The following is a 13,059-nucleotide window of genomic DNA, read 5'->3' as shown; positions in this document are numbered from 1 at the left end:
AAAGGGTTCAGAAAAGATTTACAAGGATGTTGCCAGGGTTGGAGGATTTGAGCTATAGGGAGAGGCTGAACAGGCTGGGGCTGTTTTCCCTGGAGCGTCGGAGGCTGAGGGCTGACCTTATAGAGGTTTACAAAATGATGAGGGGCATGGATAGGGTAATTAGGCAAAGTCTTTTCCGTGGGGTCAGGGAGTCCAGAACTAGAGGGCATATGTTTAGGGTGAGAGGGGAAAGATATAAAAGAGACCTAAGGGGCAACTTTTTCATGCAGAGGGTAGTACTTGTATGGAATGAGCTGCCAGAGGATGTGGTTGAGGCTGGTATAATTGCAACATTTAAGAGGCATCTGGATGGGTATATGAATAGGAAGGGTTTGGAGGGATATCTGGCCGTTAGCAGGTAGGAGGGACTAGATTGGGTTGGGATATCTGATCGGCATGGACGGGTTAGACTGAAGTGTCTGTTTCCATTCTGTACATCTCTATGACTCTATACTGGAGAGCTTTAATAGATTATTGACAACAGTAGGACAAGTGTTTGTCCCTGAAAAATTAAAAGCAGAAGTATGCATTCACTGTATTATAAATTAACTGTCTTATGTATTGTTTTACACTTGGGATAACACAGAGTTGGAAGTGAAACAAAGCAGTAACATGTCAAACATTAAAAGCAGAGCTTGAGCAGTTCATTGATGTCATGAGTCACAGTTGTGTGTTACTACCTACTCATCTGCTCTTGTAAGTAAAAAGAAACCCTGCCACATTTAGTTCCTCATCATGCCCAGAGTGCTTCACAGTAAGTAAGCTATATTTGAAGTACAGTCACTGTTGCTACATAGGAAAACATGGCTGTCAATTTGTTGTGCATTACATCCTCACAGACAACTAGTGAGGTAAATGATCAGTTAATCTATTTCATTTGAGTGATGAACTTTAGCTGGGGTACTAGTGGAATTTGTTACTTTTCTTCCAGTATAACCGAGAGATATTGTACATTCACTCGAACAACTTGAGACTTGAGCTGAACTTAACATTTCATTCTCAGACAATGCACAGTCCCTCAGCACTCCTCTGTAGTGTTAGCATACATTTCTGTTTATGTCCATAATGTGCCTTGAGGGTTTTCTTATTTTTTTTACGAAATAAACACAGGTAGATTTACGGTTTTGACAGAAATTTGTAACAAAGATGAGCAGTAGCCTCCACAATATTCATGTCACTCATGTTTCAGAGTTGACTCATTCAGCAGCAGTATGCAATTTAGTGTATGAGTCTTTCATTCCTTGAAAACATTGTCTTTTGTTGAAGTAGCCCTCCTTGAGCATGTATCATCCATCACCTCAATCAAGTGGTTATTGATTGCACCAGAATCCAAACCGACCTGCACAATCTGAGGGGCAGGATGGTTGAAGTCCAATCCTGACTTTTGAGGAGTCACCACTCAGCAATCAGGAATGCTGATTCTGACCAACATTTTCCTTAGGTAATCCATGAAATACCAGTTGTTGCACTAAAGTGCCACACATTCAATCATAGTGGTTAATAATCAGTCAATCTATTTTGAGTGATTTTTATATGAAGGATGTGGAAGTTTCGGAAAGGGCTCAGAGGCGATTTACTAGGATGTTGCCTGGCATGGAAGGAAAGTCTTATCAGAAAAGGCTGAGGACTTGAGGCTGTTTTCGTTGGAAAGAAGAAAGTTGAGAAGTGATTTAATTGACACATATATGATAATCAAAGGGTTATTTAGGACGGACAGTGAGAACCTTTTCCTTGGATGGTGATGGTGAGCACAAGGGGACACAGCTTGAAATTGAGGGGTGATAGATATAGGACAGATGTCAGAGGTAATTTCTTTACTCAGAGAGTAGTAGGGGTGTGGAATGCCCTGCCTACAACAGTAGTAGACTCACCAACTTTAAGGGTGTTTAAATGGACTTTGGATAAACATATAGATAAAAATGGAATAGCATATGATAGATAGGTTTCAGACTGGTTCCACAGGTCAGCACAATATTGCGGGCCGAACGGCCTGTACTGTGCTGTAATGTTCTATTTTCTATATTCTATGTTCTAACGGCTGAAAAATTCCTAATTCTTCTTCCAAACTGGGTCATATTGCAATCCTGCTGCTCAGACTCAACACAGAGTAGGGACACCCAGAAGCATTTTCTTCTCTATGATTTAGTTCTACACTGAACACCATGTTAACCAATTAAACCAACATGGGCTTTAGCATGGAATTTTACACAAGTTTACAAGAAAACATGCTTGATCATATAAAATTTAAAGGTCTAACAGGGTTTCAGAATTCACTCCAGCACATTAACATCCAGTTAAAGGTTTCTTCATTTGTGCTACAGTGCTGTTTGTACAGTCCCAGACAGATATTATTCTCTCTGACTCGAGCAGCAGTATCTTGGGAACTAGGCATAACAGGTTTTTATATATTTAACCATTAATATCCTCTCAGTGCAACTTGTCGTCACTGTTTATGTTGGTTTGGTAAAAATACATTAGGTGCACAAACATTCATTTCCTCACACCAGCTGAGATTGTATCAATATTGGCTGTGTTTATAAAATATGAATTGCATTCTCAACCATAGCATAAACATTTCCTTGTGCTGATGGCTGCAGTTTTTTAACCAAGCGGACTTTAGTCCTTTCACCTTTCACCTTACAAGATTAAATATCTGTTTCCTGTCAGTGCTAGTAAGTTCTTTCAACCTTTGGCATTATAGTTTAAAAGTCTGTTAAATGTTCACTCGCACATTATTCATTTGGTCTCAGTCCGCCTTGAACCTTTAATCACACCAGATAATGCAGCTACAAAAAACACATTTCATTATTTATGAGAGAAAAGTCACATTACACTAATCTTCAGTTAGCAGTAACATTAAGCGACACATATATTGTGCACTTAATACAAAAGAATGCTTGCTATTACTCAATGGTTCATGTTATAAGTCAGGGGATACCCTCCAGGTGAATTCTAGCTGGAGTAATAAGATCATGACAGGAGGCAAATTGTTGTCTGAATGGTCTCCAAGCAGGCTTCAACTGGAGATTTTGCTGTCAAACTGCCAAATGAAACTGTTGCAGGGGAAATAAAATATTTTGTAAAAGTTACCACGAGACCATGACAACTGAGGTGTATGAGGGAAATTCCCTTTATAAATGGGGAAACTGCTTGTACTTTCCTTTCTTAACCCTTTGGTTTGTAAAAAGAACTATAGTACTCTTAATTCTTTGTTCCTTTTTCAGTTAAGTATCTGCATTTCTTTATTTCTCCTATTTTAAAACATTGTTTTGGCACCTTTCTTTTATTTTTTAAGGATCTATGATCAACCACAAAAACTTTCATTTGTTTTGTACTTTCAATGCAGCAAACTGTTTGAAAGCATTTAAGAAGAGCATTATTGGACAAAAATCTGAAACTAAGCCAGGAATGAAGATAGAGTTAGGATTATGCAGAATTCCAGGAGGAAGGTTAATGGCTATGAGCAGATATCCCGGATGTTTTTGGAAATGCTGAGAACATTCCTAAAATCTTTGGAACTGAAACTACCTGATCCATTGAGAGAGTGACTGGCTTTTAACCTGAACACTCACAACTGCTTCTGGTTTCAGTTAAAACAAAGAGCACTCATGATTACAATGATGTCAAGAAGAGCTGAATTTTACAGAGTGGGTGGCATACTGTCCACTCACTCAGAGGAAAGTTCAGTCCCGAAAAGACCGACACTATACAAGGCCACCTCACAGCCATATTTTGTTCCAGGTGGTTTTATGGTACAGGGAGGTGATGGTCTCGTGGTATTAGGTTGATTAGAAAAATAGGTTGAATTGAAAAACCTTGGAGGCACCTATGTTCAAACCCTGTCAAGACAGAAGGCGGAATTTGAAATCAATACAGATTTGAAATTAAGGGCTTAATGGGGACCATGGAACCATTGCTGATTGTCAGATGAGGAAAAGCCCATCTGGTGCTTTAGGGAAGGAAACTGCTGTCCTTACCTGGTCTGGCCTACTGACTCCAGGTTAGTCAGTCCATGAATGAATTACTGACCAATAGTCAGATTTCCACCCCTCAGTGGGAGGAGAGCTGCCAGTCAATCTGATTGTTCTAGCAGTACCAGAAGTACTGACCTTTAGTGGTGGGCTCTGATCGGACGTCTAGGTTCACTGAAGAGGGTGGATGTGGCCTAGAACCAGGTGTTACTGGCTTTTTGAGAATGAAGGGGTTGGGGACATTTAGGATATGGCAAATGGATTTTGGAGGAGTGACAAGAAATGACAAGTGAAGTTTGGTGACACCCTGGGGACAGGACTATTATGCACAGAGGGACGTAACCCTTTCTTCCTTTGTATCTTTTAACCAGTTAAAAAGAAAAGACAACCTTCTAACTCATGCTCACTTGCCCACATATGTTATGGCATGAAAAGCATAATAATCAGGTCAGTAGAGTTCATAACAAGCTCACTTGCTTTTTCCTTTCTTAAATGAAGGGCAGATTACCTGTTTTGTTACATGCCAGCCTGCTATTTTATGGAGGCCAAGTCAGGGCTAGGCAGGAATGCAACATGACTAAACACAATATCAACAACATCTATATTTTAACAAGCTGAATTGCATATTTATTTTTACTGTAATCACACCAAAATATATGACTGATACTTCCAAATTAATTTAGATGTAAACACTTTTCCTTAATCAACACCAGTTTGCGTTTAACATAAATATAATTTGACAAAAAAAATGCAAAGAACACAAATTTCTTTCTCTTTCTAACATGCATTCAATTAATGTCTGTCTCCTTCTGCCTGGTCACTTCTATGACCTTGATTCTTTGCCTGTGTGAACTCTGAACTTTGATTACCAAGACAACTTAATGGTTGGTACCATGACATTCATTGATTTGTGTTAATTGAAAACCCAGGTTAATTATGCTCTACCAGCAGATTCAGCAGTATTAACAAACTTTCAAGTTATTCAGCAAAGGAAAAAGAGTGAGAATAAAGAGCAATACAGCCCAGGAACAGGCCCATTCGCCCCTCCAAGCCTGCACAATCACACTTTGCCCTTCCATACTAAAACAGTCTTCACTTACAGGATCTGTATCCCTCTTCCCTTCCTATTTATGAATTTGTCTTGGTGCTTCTTGAATGCTGCTATTGTGTCTGCTTTCACCATTTCCTCTGGCAGCATGTTCCCGGCATTCACCACCCTTTGAGTGAAAAACTTGTTTTGCATATCTATTTTAAACTCCCTTCCCCCCTCTACATCTTGAACCTGTGTCCCTTATAATTGACCCCTCCACCCTGGGAAAAAGCTCCATACTTTCCACTCTATCTATGCCATTCACAACCTTGTAAGTTTCCATCAGATCATCTCTCAACTTTCTGGGTTCCAGTGAAAACAAGCCCAGCCTATCCAACCTTTCTTCATAACTAAAATCCCCCATACCAGACTGCATCTTGGTAAACCTTTCCTGTACTGTCTCCAAAGCATCCACATCCTTCTGATAGTGTGGTGACCAGAACTATACGTGATGTTCCAAGTGTGGCCTAATCAAAGTTCTAAAAGCTGCTGCATAATTTGCCTCTCCTTTTAGTCAATGCCCCTTCCAATGAAGGCAAGCATGCCATAGGCCTTTTTTATACCTTATCTTCCTGTGCTACTAAATTTAGTGATCTGTATATCTGCACACCAAGATCCCTCTGCATATCAATGCTCCTAAGGGATCTGCCATTCACTGTATAATTTCCACCTGTACTTGACCTTCCAAAATGCATCACCTCACACTTGTCTGGATTAAATTCTTTCTGCCATTTTTCTACCCATTCCTCCAACTGGTTTATATCCTGCTGTATCCTCTGACAATCCTCCTCACTATCTGCAACTCCACCAATCTTTGTATCGTTCACAAACCTACTAATTAGACTAACTACATTTTCCTCCACATCATTTATAGATTACAGAATCTGAAAAGACAACATAAAATAGGGGATACAATCTAAGGAAGATACAGGAGCAGAGAGACCTGGGTGCACACTTCATTGAATGTGGCAGGAAAGGTAAAAAAAAGAGTGATCTTCAGCTCTATTAATAGGATCATAGAGTACATGAGTAAGGAGATGATGTTGAACTTATAAAAGACACTTGCCAGACCTCAGTTCGAGTATTGAGTCCAGTTCTGAGCATTACATTATAGGAAGGATGTGAACGCTTTGGAGATCTGGTAGAGGTTTACGAAATCATGGGCAGACTGGATGGAATAGTTTGGGCGAAACTGTTCCCCATTCATAAATGGAACAAATTAAATTTAATGTGACCGGCAAAAAAAAATCAAGCAGCAGAAAGGAAAAGCTTTATCACTCAGTAGATTGTTGAGATATGGAATGCACTCTGGAAATGGGGTGGAGACAGGTGCAACTGAGTCACTCAAGATGAGATTGGATGTTATTTGGATAGAAATAATATGCAAAGGTATGGGGAGAAAGCAGGGGATTGGCACTGGGTAATGAAGTTTATTTAATGAGCTGGTGCAGGCATGAGGGATTGAATGGCCTCCTTCTGTGATGTAACAATTGTATCGTTCCAGTTTGCTTGTTATTTTCACCTTATTTCTGACTATCACTTTGAACTGTAGGAAACATTTAGATGATAAGAGGTTTATCATGCTTTCCTTTGTCTAATTTCCTCTTTCAAGCAAATAATCCAAATGACACTGACAGGGTCTACAATTTTCACCAGATATGTGATGCACATAATCTCTTTACAATAACTCCAATCACATATTTCTCCTGATCACTGGTTTTTCACAATGACCATCAGCCCAACACTAAACCCAATAGATTCCATACCTGGCTCTATCATGATTCATTTTCTTTTTTTCTTGCTTTTCTTTTATTTTGTTATTGATGCCAGACTTGAGCAAACTAATCCTTGTGCTAGGAGTGTGTTTAAACACACAAAAAAAGCAATCTGTTGTAGACTGTAGAGTTGTACCATTAGGAACTGACAATTGCCTTGTCTGTGGCAAGGAGAAACATAGAAATTGCTGCTTAGGTTGTCACCGAGAAAATACATCTGAAAAGACCTCTTTACAATGGGTACACTTATTTCTGCAGCACCACTCAATGCTGGGTGATGCTTTGATAGTATGTGTGAGAAGAATCCATTCATAGTTAGAATATAGAAATATTTCAAGTTTCTCCAGTGCAAACTATTGATGATTATCTGACAGTAATACATCTAGGAACTCTTAAATGAGGTACATCTAATCTCAATTTTCAGCCAATTTCTATAGCTATTGACAAAACTGAAGTACTCTTACCTTTCCACTTTGGACATCAATATGTACTCGTTCACATGATTTTTTTGTGTGTAGCCATGGAGTAAAATGAACCTTTTTTGGATTATTTCTCTCTCTGAGAAACCCTTCACAACTTTTCACCAACTCTTCAATATCTCTATCCATCTCCAAATACCAAAAAATAACTTTCTGCCACTGCTTTCAGATGGGCTATTTCTGTGTTTTTTAATGAATTGCCTCCAATAACCTCTCACTAAACTTTGATGGAATCATAACTCTATCATTTATTTGCATGAATTTTGCAATTTCTCATCATTACACTCCTTAGGCCAGCCATCCATGACATAATTGAACATTTTACTAAGCAGCACATCACTGAGTTTCTTTGTTATTCTCGGCAACAAGCAATGGCATATCACTTGAGTCTGTAAATTCATTCACAGGTAAATCAGTAGCTAAAAATAAAGTAGTCTTCATGGGAAACCTCAAAAGAATGTTTCTAAGTGTGTTACCAACTGACTGTGAAAGGTATGTTTCTCCTTGGTCAAAGACCCACTCTGTACTCTTTTAGCAGTTCACTAATTACAAATACTCTTATTAATTCCCTACTATAAATAACTCAGCCTAGTTTGACTCTGTATTTCTTAAGCAATTTCTTCCCATCAAGGAAACTCTCTTCTAGCCTATTGTACTACAAAGAGCAAGCAGTAGGATGCATCATCATAATTTATCCTAATGCTAACTGTACCCAACCCTGGAATGTTGTTATTGGAATAACTAGGAAGTTTCACATTGTTTTGTATATGGACAAAAAAAATGTGATTTAGGGACTTTGTGTACTCTATATCTGAGATAACAGACACGGCTGCAGCTGTATCAGCTATGAAAGTAAGTTGTGAATCTCTAACTTTCAGTTTTACTGTTAGTGCTGGAATGATAGCTTCAGCACTTTTATCTTCCATGTACTTTTTTTTGGCTCTCTGACTGAGTACAACTCTGGATGTTCTAGCTGGATAACATCAACTTTTGTTTCCAGACTTATCACAAGCTGACTCAAGGATTTTTCAGTCCTCCGAACTAGCTTTCGATCGATGATGATCTCAGCCTGGAATATGGCTGAGATGTGGAGCTTTACCACAACTAGGAGTATGACTGTTTCCTGTGACCCAGCATGGCATCAGGATATGACTGACATTCCCATAGATAAAACACTATTAATGGAAATGAGAATGTTTAAATAGGTGTAAAATCTAAGTTTCTGAATCGGACTCTGAACTTGGCTGGTGTGGCCTTGATTTCACTGTAACGGTGCAACTCCCCCATTGGTTCAGAAAAAGAATTCTCCAGGCAATTTGCAACTAACTCTTTGTTTCATTTCTGTAACTGTGGCATCATCTTAGGCCTCATTTCTCATCAGCTTACATCTTCGCTCCAAAGCTTGGCCTGGGTTTTGCTGTTCTTTAGGTCTCCTACAAGTGTGTCTCTGAGTTTGTACTATACCTGCTGCGATGAGAGAGTTTATTTAATTTAGGAGCTACTTACTTTAGCAGTCTGCAAGAATGTCTCTTGGCAACTATTTTCTTTCACAGAATGGAACTCTCACTGAATTTTCATTCTTAGTTTTGTCATAATATGAGGCCAGTGTCTTATTCATTTCTGTATGTTCCATCGAAAGAACAAGTTGCCTAAAAACGATATCAATAGAATCTAGCCCCATATATGGCAGGAAAACATTTATTCAATCTTCTTTTGTTGTTTTACTTACTTTCAGTCTTTGTTCATAGTTGTACCAATCCTCTTTCTTAGGGATGAATTCTCTCATGAAGCCCAAATATGTCATCAATGCCATTTTTCCATTAGATTCCAAGTTAACTAATTGAAATATGTGCACAGAACAATCTTTCAAATTGCTCAAAATTTGTCAAAATTAACTGTGGCAGTCCCAAAATGTGTCACAATGTTCTTCAGACCTTAATTTTTCAATGAAAATTTTCTAAAATAAAAACTCTTTCCAGCCTCGTCATCATCTTTCCATTAAGGATTGCACTAAGTAAAACCAATACATGAGGCTTACCTTTACCATATTTTGGTAAAGTGTCACTTTTGTTGCGTACACAGATGGTTTATCACCATGAGGCCTAATAAGTTTTTTATGCTATTGACTAAGTTCCTTTTGTTATGTGAGGCTCATATTTATCTGACTAGGTTCTCACAAATATGTTTCTTGCTCAGCAATCTTTTAAATGAAGTTTAATAATGAACAAGCAGCTGGCTAAATAAGACAGAGACTTGAAGAACACAGCAGAGCACAGTATCAAACAAACTGGTACGCTGAAGTTCCAATCCAGGATTTGTCCAAAACATCTGAGATAACATTTCAATGCAGTGCTGTGCTGTGTTAGAAACTATTCTTCAGATGATACATTAAACGAAGAGCCCATTGCCTATTCTTAGAAACAGAAAATAGGAGTAGCAGTAGACTTCTGAGCCTGCTCTGATATTCAATGTGATCATGGCTGATCATCCAACTCAGTTCCCTGCTCCTGCTTTTTTTCCATAACCATTAATCGTTTTAGCCCAAATAACTGTATCCAGTTCCTTCCTGAAAACATTCAATGTTTTGTCCTCAACCACTTCCTGTGGCAGAGAATTCCATAGGCACATTATTCTATGGATGAAGAAATTTCTCCTCAAATCAGTCCTAAAGTGGCCTACGCTGTATCCTTAATATGTGACTCCTGGTTCTGGTCGACCTGGTCACTAAGAACATCTTTCCTCTGTTTACCCTGTCTAGTCCTCTTAGAGTTTCATAAGTTTCTATGAGATCACCCCCTCAACTTCTAAACTCAAGTGAATATAGTCCTCACCAATCCATTGCCTCTTCATATATCAGGCCAACCATCCCAGCAATCAGCCTGGTAAATTTTTGATGTACTCCACCCAGAGGCAGAATACCTTTTCTCAAACAAGAAGACCAAAACTACACACAATACCATGGTCCTGTGGAATTCCAGCAGGACAGCCCTGCTCCTGTGCTTGAATCCTCTCCCGCTGAAAGCCAACATACCATTTGCCTTCTTCACTGCCTGTTGCACCCACATGCTTACCCTCAATGACTGGGATACAAGGACACCCAGCTCTCATTGCAAGTCCCCCTTTCCCAGTCCATAGCCATTCAAGATAATGATCTGCCTCCTGTTTTTGCTACCAAAGTAGATAACCTCACATTTAACCACATTAAATTTCATCTACCTTGTATTTTGTTCACTCACTCAACTTGATCAAATCACATTAATGCATCTCTGCACCTTCCTCACAGCTCACCCTCCCACTCAGCTTTGTGTTATCTGCAAACTTGGAAATATTATATTTAATTACCTCATCTAAATCATTATTATATATTATGAATAGCTGGGGTCCACGCATTGATCGCTGCAGTACCCCACTTTTGGATAAAGACCTGTTCATTCCTATTCCTTGCTTCATGTATGCTAGCCAGTTTTCTATTCATGTCAGTACATTATCCCCAATTCCATGTGTTTTAATTTTACATGCTAGTCTCTCCTCTGGGATCTTATCAAAAGCCCTCTGAAAGTCCAAATAAACTACATCCCCACTGTCTAACCCATATCAGCTCTACTAGTTTTATCCATAATAATTTGTCAAGCATGATTTCCCTTTCTTAAATCTATTCTAACACTGTCTTATCATGACACCATTTTCCAAGTGCTCTTTTATAATGGACCTTAGCATGCTCCCCCACTGTCAATGCCAGGCTAGTTGATCTATAATTTCTGCTTTCTCTCTACCTCATTTTTTAAATAGTGGGGTAACTTTAGCTATCCTTCAATTGATAGGAATTGCTTTAGCATCTATAGAATCATAAAGAATCCCACCAATGCATCTCGTGACATTTCCTTAAATACTCTGATTTGTAGATTATAATGCCCTGGGGATTTATCAGCCTTCAACTGCATCAATTTCCTGATACCATTTCCCCACTGATACTGAATTCCTGTGGTTTCTCCGCCTCGCTAGACACTGTGATCTCCAATATTTTGGAACATCATTTGTGTTTTTCTTTGTGAAGACAGAACCAAGTATGTATTTAATTATTCTGCCATTTTTTTGTTCTCCACTATAAGTTGCCCATTTCTGATTTTAAGGGACCTAAATTTGCCTTTCACTCGTCACAATTGAAGTAAATGTGAGGGATGCATTTGGCATCTTGGGAAATATCCTTTCCTCAGACAAGAGAAAATTAATTTGTTATTTGTAGTGTGCAAGCTGGCTGCTGTGATGGCTGACAAAGCACACCAATTGCTCTTCAAAGTTATTGTATGTGTGTGAAGCATCTTTAGAATGATGTGAAACTGTCCAGTATAAATGTAAATTTTTCTTTCCGTGTCTCATCGCAAGGCAAGAAGTGTTCTCAGGTGATGTAAAAGTGATAGAATACCCATATCTTTAAACTTATGGTAGAAAGCACAGTTTGTATGCAATAAATGTACTGTTGTTCAGCTACATCTCCTGCCCTTCCTTTTTCTGTTCACATACTAAATGAAACACGGATTTATGGTCACTGTGTACAGTCAGAACAAAGGTCAATAGCGGAAGTTATATGAACAACATAACCTAGCGATCTCCTTGGTAACCCAAACCCATAGATTAAACCTCTGCAAAACAGAAATAAAAATAGCAAGCAATAAGAATAGGCATCTTCAGATGAGCTATCGTGCAGGCACCATTCAGAACCTGAAAAATCCCCATGTTTGCTTATCAAAGCCTTTGTTTATTCAATGATCTCTATCTAGTCTTGGTTTTGATTGTCCAAAGAAAAAGTAACGTGAAGAGTGTTAGAAAAGAAAGATAAAAATCACACAACATCAGGTTATAGTCCAACAGGTTTATTTGGAGCACTAGCTTTCAGAGCGCTGGTCCTTCATCAGGTGATTGCGGAGTATAAGATCGTAAGACACAGTATTTATAGCAAAAGTTTACAGTGTGGTTTAAATGAAATTATATATTGAAAAATGCCTGGATTGTTTGTTAAGTCTCTCATCTTTTCGAATGACCATGTTATTTTCAGTTCTTTCAGAAAGAAGGTTTTCCAGTGTTTTAGCCCAACACTGTGAATTTACGAGTCATATCTGCTGCCTCTGTCATTCAAACTAGTCATAGAGTCATAGAGATGTACAGCATGGAAACATACACTTCGGTCCAACCCATCCATGCCGACCAGATATCCCAACCCAATCTCGTCCCAGCTGCCAGCACCTGGCCCATATCCCTCCAAATCCTTCCTAGTCATAAACCCATTCAAATGCCTCTTTAATGTTGCAATTGTACCAGCCTCCACCACTTCCTCTGGCAGCTTATTCCATACACATACCACCCTCTGTGTGAAAACGTTACCCAGTAGGTCTCTTTTATATTTTTCCCCTCTCACCCTAAACCTATGTCCTCTTGTTCTGGACCCTCCGACCCCACAGAAAAGACTTTGTCTATTTATCCTATCCATGTCCCTCATCATTTTGTAAACCTCTATAAGGTCACCCCTCAGCCTCCGATGCTCCAGAAAAAACAGCCCCTGCCTGTTCAGCCTCTCCCTATGGCTCAAACCCTCCAACCGTGTAAATCTTTTCTGAACCCTTTCAAGTTTCACAACATCTTTCCGATAGGAAGGAGACCAGAATTGCATGCAATATTCCAACAGTGGCCTAACCAATGTCCTGTACAGC

This window comes from Chiloscyllium plagiosum, chromosome 9 (assembly GCF_004010195.1).
Source record: "Chiloscyllium plagiosum isolate BGI_BamShark_2017 chromosome 9, ASM401019v2, whole genome shotgun sequence".
NCBI lineage: Eukaryota > Metazoa > Chordata > Chondrichthyes > Orectolobiformes > Hemiscylliidae > Chiloscyllium > Chiloscyllium plagiosum.
This window is presented reverse-complemented; position numbering follows the sequence as displayed.